Source organism: Paroedura picta, chromosome 13, assembly GCF_049243985.1.
Source record: "Paroedura picta isolate Pp20150507F chromosome 13, Ppicta_v3.0, whole genome shotgun sequence".
Lineage (NCBI taxonomy): Eukaryota > Metazoa > Chordata > Lepidosauria > Squamata > Gekkonidae > Paroedura > Paroedura picta.
In genome coordinates this window covers 47,281,386-47,287,908 of record NC_135381.1, presented here as the reverse complement: position 1 = coordinate 47,287,908, position 6,523 = coordinate 47,281,386, and the positions used below count along the sequence as shown (strand labels likewise).

The 6,523-nt window shown below is 44.5% G+C and overlaps 1 pseudogene; it reads left to right on the top strand.

Moving 5' to 3' along the window:
• The first annotated feature begins 4,884 nt into the window (after positions 1 to 4,884).
• Positions 4,885 to 4,983, top strand: LOC143823279 (U6 spliceosomal RNA; annotated as a pseudogene).
• The last annotated feature ends 1,540 nt before the right edge of the window (positions 4,984 to 6,523 follow it).

Sequence of the window (6,523 nt, the reverse complement as noted above, 5' to 3'; positions counted from 1 at the left end):
GGGTTTAAACTACAACGATATAGGCTAGATATCAGGAAAAAAAATTCACAGTCAGAGTAGTTCAGCAGTGGAATAGGCTGCCTAAGGGGTGGTGAGCACCCCCTCACTGGCAGTCTTCAAGCAAAGGTTGGATACACACTTTTCTTGGATGCTTTAGGATGCTTTGGGCTGATCCTGCGTTGAGCAGGGGGTTGGACTAGATGGCCTGTATGGCCCCTTCCAACTCTATGTATGATTCTATGATTCTATGATTCTTGCATTCATATCAATATATAGTATTTCAAACTGAGTCAAAGGGAACTCAAACCCTCAATGAAGTCTTGAGCCTATTGGAAGAAGTGTATAAGAACAGAATGTTTGAAAAGCAATTGCATCCTAATGAGTCACAATTAGTTCTCGCACTGAAATGTGCAAATGCACGCTCCTTGAAGCAGAGCTACTTGAAAATTATTGGGGAGAAGCAATCAATACTACTACCTACCGGCAGAACAGATTACCTACCAAATGTGCTATTAGTACACCATACAAACCATGGTATGGGCACAAGCCCAGTGTAAATCATCTAGAGGTGTTTGGATCAAAGGCATTTATTTATTTATTTATTTATTTATTTATTTATTTATTTATTTATTTATTTATTTATTTATTTATTTAATCATACTTCTATACCGCCCTCCCCGGAGGCTCAGGGCGGTTTACATTATAACAGAAAACAATACATAAAACAGTCTGTAGAACATGTATAACTGATAACTAATAATTGTAACCAAATAACAACACAGTATAACAGTAAACAATATAGTAATACAAACAGGTCCAGGGCTTATTGATGGGATTCTGAGGGGGGGGGGAGCAGGGGCCCTTGGTCGCTGATTGATTACGTCTGGTCTCGGCCAAATGCCTGGTGGAGGAGCTCCTTTTTGCAGGCCCTGCGGAACTGTTTAAGCTCCGTCAGGGCCCTGATCTCCTCTGGGAGCTCATTCCACCAGGTGGGGGCCAGAACAGAGAATGCTCTGGCCCTGGTCGAGACCAGGCGGACTTCTTTAGGGCCAGGGATCCTTAGCTGATTGGAGGCAGTAGAGCGCAGAGCTCTTTTGGGGGCATAGGCGGGGAGGCGGTCCCTCAGGTACACTGGGCCCTGACCGCGTATGGCCTACATTCCTAAAGAAAAGCTGGACAAGATGGACCTTCATGCAGAAGAAGGCCAAAGGATACAGAATCCTTGACCCACAAATAGACACAGACAAGATCTGCAATGTGGTGTACATGGATGAGTACACAAGTATGAAGACAATGGACATCAGTGTATCTACATCTACAGAGAAGGATAAAGCACCACAACCAGAAACAGTGTTTCTGAGTACAATCGACAATGCAGAAGACACAACAGTAGAACCTCAAGAACCAGAAAGGGTTACAGAGCCTTATAAGGGTGTCAGAAAATCAACCAGATCAAACAAAGGAGTACCACTGGAGAATTGTTCTTATCTAGTAAAGTCAGAAGCTATACCCGAGCCTTCCACATGGGTAGAAAGGATGCCTGGCAAAGAAGCAGAAAAATGGAAATGAAAAGCTGCAGAAGAAGACATTGAATCTCTGATCAAGAATGAAATGTGGACACTTAGGTCCATTCCGCATGACTTCAATGTTGCAAAAGGCTTGCAAATTGTAAGCACTACTAATTTGCAGTTCCGCAAGACGTCACACACAATCTGCCACACTCCTGAAACAGTCCCGCTAAATGTGATTCGTTGTAGCACTTAAAGGGAAATCGAGAAAAGTGGATTCACCCTCCGAAAAGCGCTACACTCTTGCAAACAATCTGCAACCCTAGCGAAAAAGACCTGTGTGTTCCCATTGTTGCAGTTCCAGCAAAGTCCCTCCCCCTGGCTCTCTCTTCAATGAACTGGCGAACCTTCATTCACCCAGCGAGGCTTCTCCGGCTACAGTCCCTCCACAGAAGTGCTTTAAAGCTCCCCTAAGTCCCCAAGCACAACACAGTTCCATTTATTTTCGGCCGAAAATCACGCCCATTCAGGGGGGGGGGATTTTTCTTTTCACTCGGGGGAGCGTGGCAACGATGAATCGCTAGCTCACATGTCAGCAGCCAGCTAGATGGGTCTCTCTGTTGCAATGAATTAACGCAGATTCATTGCAACGTGTTTTTTTTTTTTCTTAAAGGGAAAGGGGCTTTCCCAGAGCATGATAACAACCACCCATTGGCTGTTCATTTGATTGACGGCCAGGGGTGGGACCAAGCACAGAAAAAATCGCTTCCTTTCTAGCGATTCCTGCGAGACCGGAACCCTGTGGGGAACGAATGAAACGCTGCTGGATTCCACTACAAAGGCAGGTATGCAGAACGCCCAGATTCCACTATTTAAAATAGCGTTTCTGCTTTGTGGGACCAATTGGCAACATTGGTCATTGTGCGGAAACACCCCTCATTTCCCCCTTCCCCACTATTTCTTCTTTCCGTTTCCTGAAAGCCCCCCCCCCCGAGTCTCTAAGAATTTCCTGGGATTGGCCACTGCCTCTCTTTCTTACCCAGCAGCTAACCTACCTTTATCGGCTCCTTCTGTCTTAACCCTTTCCTCTTTTCCCTCCCTTGACAGCCCCCAGCTAAGGAAATTGTAGCCCACTTTGCTGGCCACTGGACCAGGTAGGAAACCCTCAAGGACTTGTGGGGTGACCCCTCACTCCCCCCTGCATCCTCCTCCCTGTACTCTTTCCTCTTTCCTTTCCTTGGATAGCTCCCTTATCCTCTCTCTTTTCCCTGCCTCACTCTCGCCTTCTCACTCATTCACCAACCAACCAGCCCTTCTATCTGCTTCCCATCTTCACCTATATTTATTCTTTATTGACTTCATTCATACGCTATCTTTCTTGGCAGCAAGGACCAAGGTAGCTGACATTTTTCTCCTCACAACCCTCTGCAGTGGGTTAGGCTGCAAGACTGTGACTGGCCCAAAATCCCACAGTCCTCTCCCACAGCAAGGCAGGGATGCAAACCTGGGTGGTCCCAGACCATACTCTGAAGCTCTAAGTGCTCCTTCGCACTCATGCTCATAGGGTGGCTGCTGTTGAACAGTCCCAAAAAGCCAGGCCTTGATCACATGAACGGAGTGGTATCAAGTCACCCAGGTTGCTTCCAGGTGTCGGGTTTCCAGCGTCTCCCCAGAAAATATGGCTGCTTTGGAGGATGGACTGTCTGCCATGCCAGCTGAGGCCTGTCTCCTCCCCAAGCCAGGCTCTCCTCAGGCTCCGCCACAAAATATACAGGAATTTCCTCACTTGCAGCTGGCAACCAGAGCCAGGCCAAGTCCTCCTCAAAGGCCAAACAGCCTCCCCCCCATGACCTTTTCGGCACATAAACCCAGCTTGGAACAGTGTGGTTGCCTAGCAATACCTACTGAAGGGATCTCTTGTTTAAAGCCACAGATGCTCGTTTTGTTATTTTCAGATTTTTAAAGCCTTCTAATGTTTTTTTTTTTTTTTTTTTAAGATTTTACATTTTCCAGCATACCTGAGGCCCATTTCAGGTTTTTATACAGAAGATTTGCCTTGTCTATTCACAGTTCTAGTCACTGGATTTAAGTATCCAAAGACTGGGCAGCATTGCTTAAATGTATGCTGTATATATGTTCAACTTATTTCCAAAAATATGTATATTGTTTAAATGTGATTGATTTTATCTACAGTTTACATACTACAATATGCAGAATACGCTGCTAGAGATCAAACTTCAGTGTTATAAAGTTTAACTTGGGATGTATCTTTGTGGCTAGTTTTCCTGAGACCATTTCTGTCCAATAATACTTTTCTGTTGGATTGTTTCCTACGTTCAGATGACAAAAAACAAACAAACACAAAAAACCTAAAATCCCTGTGCTAAAGGTAGCATTGAGTGCTGCAGTTTACAATTCTCTTTGAAGTATAATTATTCTTGTAGGAAGTTCAGTGATTTATACTTTTAAATTCCACTAATATGCCAAATGTTATAATTTGATATGCATGGCTAACTAAATTTGAAATGAGGCATTTTACAAGACTAAACCAGTTAAACAAGTAAAATGAATTTGTCAGGTACCAAAGTATAGCTAAGAAAGTATTGCATATATTTTAATTTTTCTCCACATTTCTATCCCCCTGCCATTCCTTGTTTCAAAATTTCAAGAAACTTTAAATCTCAATTTATATTCTGAAACTCTTATAATAAAATATTCAGGGATAGGAGACTGCCTTATTACCACCCAACACAGCAGGATTTTGTTTTTTAGTCTAAAGATCTACGGGCCTCCCCCAAAGGAGGAGTAGCCCACCATAGGTCCTCGGTTGTAGTCATCCTCTCCCTGATTTTTCCAGCAAGGTGGGGGGGGGGGTTGGTTGCCACCGGTTGTTGTTCGTAGTTTAATTGTTGGTTCTAGAGCAAATAGGGATTTTAGGAGTTTATACTGTTTTATTTTGTAACCCGCCACGAGCTGGCTTTCTCGAGAGTGGCAGGTAATAAATTTAATAATAACAATACTACTAACAACAACAACAACAATAACAACAACAATAACAACAATAATAACAACAATAATAATATACATTCAGCGTAGTTAGATATTTTACTTATTTATTTTTATTTAACATTTTAACCATGCAATTATGCCCTCATATGGCCACCAAGGTGACTAACAAAATAAAATGTACAGCTTGAAATTTCATCTCAACAGCCATTAGAATCAACCCACACAAAATATGAGCAAAAGCATTTAAAATAAATGAAATGAAACAAGTACACATGTGATTCTTGTGACTGAAGCAACACGTCACCCATCAGAGTCTCAATGGGCACCAAAAATGTAACTGGATGAGCCCCTGCTAAGCAAAAATCTTGTGCTTGTGTTCACAGCACATATACTAAAATTGGAATGATACAGAGAAGATTAGCAAAAACCTTCTGTGCTGCTAGTCCTCAAGATCCTCTTGTTTATTTCTCAAAAGTTCCTGCCTCTGCATCACCCCCTCTATTGAGGAACTGTGATATGGGAAATGCAGTGGAAGTAGAGCTAGTCACAAGAGGTGAAACTCAAAACCAGCCCAAGAGTCGAGCGAGAAAGCCATGGGGGCCAGTGTCTGGCAGAGCTCTTTACAGATTGCATTCAGTACACAAATTTAATTCCCATGCTACAAACATGTTGCAAAATGCTACTTTTCTTAGCAGAATTCTTAAATATGTCCATCTCTGCAGGGCAGGTATGCATAGGCCTTCTGCTCTTATGGTGGTCTAGGAAACTTTGCCAGAATCGTTTTCTGCCATGCGCAGCACATGTTGCTGGCCCTTGGCAGAGAAGAAAATGTTTTAGAGTAGCAATTCCCAACTTGTGGGCCGCAGACCACATGTGGTCCTTTGACTAATTGGAGGTGGGCCCCGAAGGACGCCTTCTCCCCCCCCCCCCGGCCCTTTACTTCATCCCCCCCCCGGCCCTTTACAACACACTTCGGTGTCATTGTCTCCCATCACTCCCAGAGGGGACTCTCTCGTTGCAGAGAAACAACCTCAGGATTCCCATTGATTTGTCATTGTCATGAGTTAAAATTTCCATGAAAATAAAATGTTCCTTATGTTCCTTGTTGTGGCGTGTCTGTATCTTATTTTGAAGGGATGTTTAAACATTACCATAGCGATCAGAGAGCGTTAGGGCAGTGGTTGAGAGTAGAGGAGTAAACTACCCCCCCCCCACCGGGCCTCAGTCAAAGGCGTTGAGTGGTCCCCGGTGATAAAAAGGTTGGGGACCACTGTTTTAGAGCATATTTGTGAAACCCCTTCAAGTTTGCCTTTGCCGGCTGGATGAAACCAACATAAATTTAGAAGCAAATAAACAACAATAATTCTTCTTGAGGCTTGAGGTTGATTTATTTGTGAGATATGTGTAATGAAGAGTCTTCCTTCCAGTTGGGACCAGTTGCCTCATGGAAGGCATCCAAAGGTGTTGCTTATTCAGGTCAGAGCAATACCTGAAGGATTCCTTGAAATTGCAAATGACAAAACTGGCATCTAGCTCTCCGTCTGGCCCTTGGAGAGGGGATAAAGCCTTCACACAGTGGCTCAGAATCATCATGGACTGCCAGGTTTGCCAAGTCCCTTCTGGCCCCTGGCAGGGAATGAGGGGAGGGGTAGGGTTGCCAGATCCTGGTTGGGAAGCTCCAGGAGATTTGGGGATGGAGCCTGGGCTGCGGGCTCAGTGGGACACAATGCCCACCCCCCAAAACATCCATTTTCTCCAGGGAGACTGGTCTCTGTATGGAGATGAGCTGTAATTCTGGGGGATCTCCAGGTCCCACCTGGAAGCTGGCACCCCTACCTAATGCACAATGCACTGTGGTGTTTCTCCACAACTGCCTTGATGTTGTGCATTCAGAAGCACAGCTAATGCCATTGCAGTCATTGCTCTGCCCCCAGCCTGGGAAGTAACACTTGGCTTGGCAGATCCCCTGATAACCCTTGCAAACACACTGCTTGCGTGGATCCACC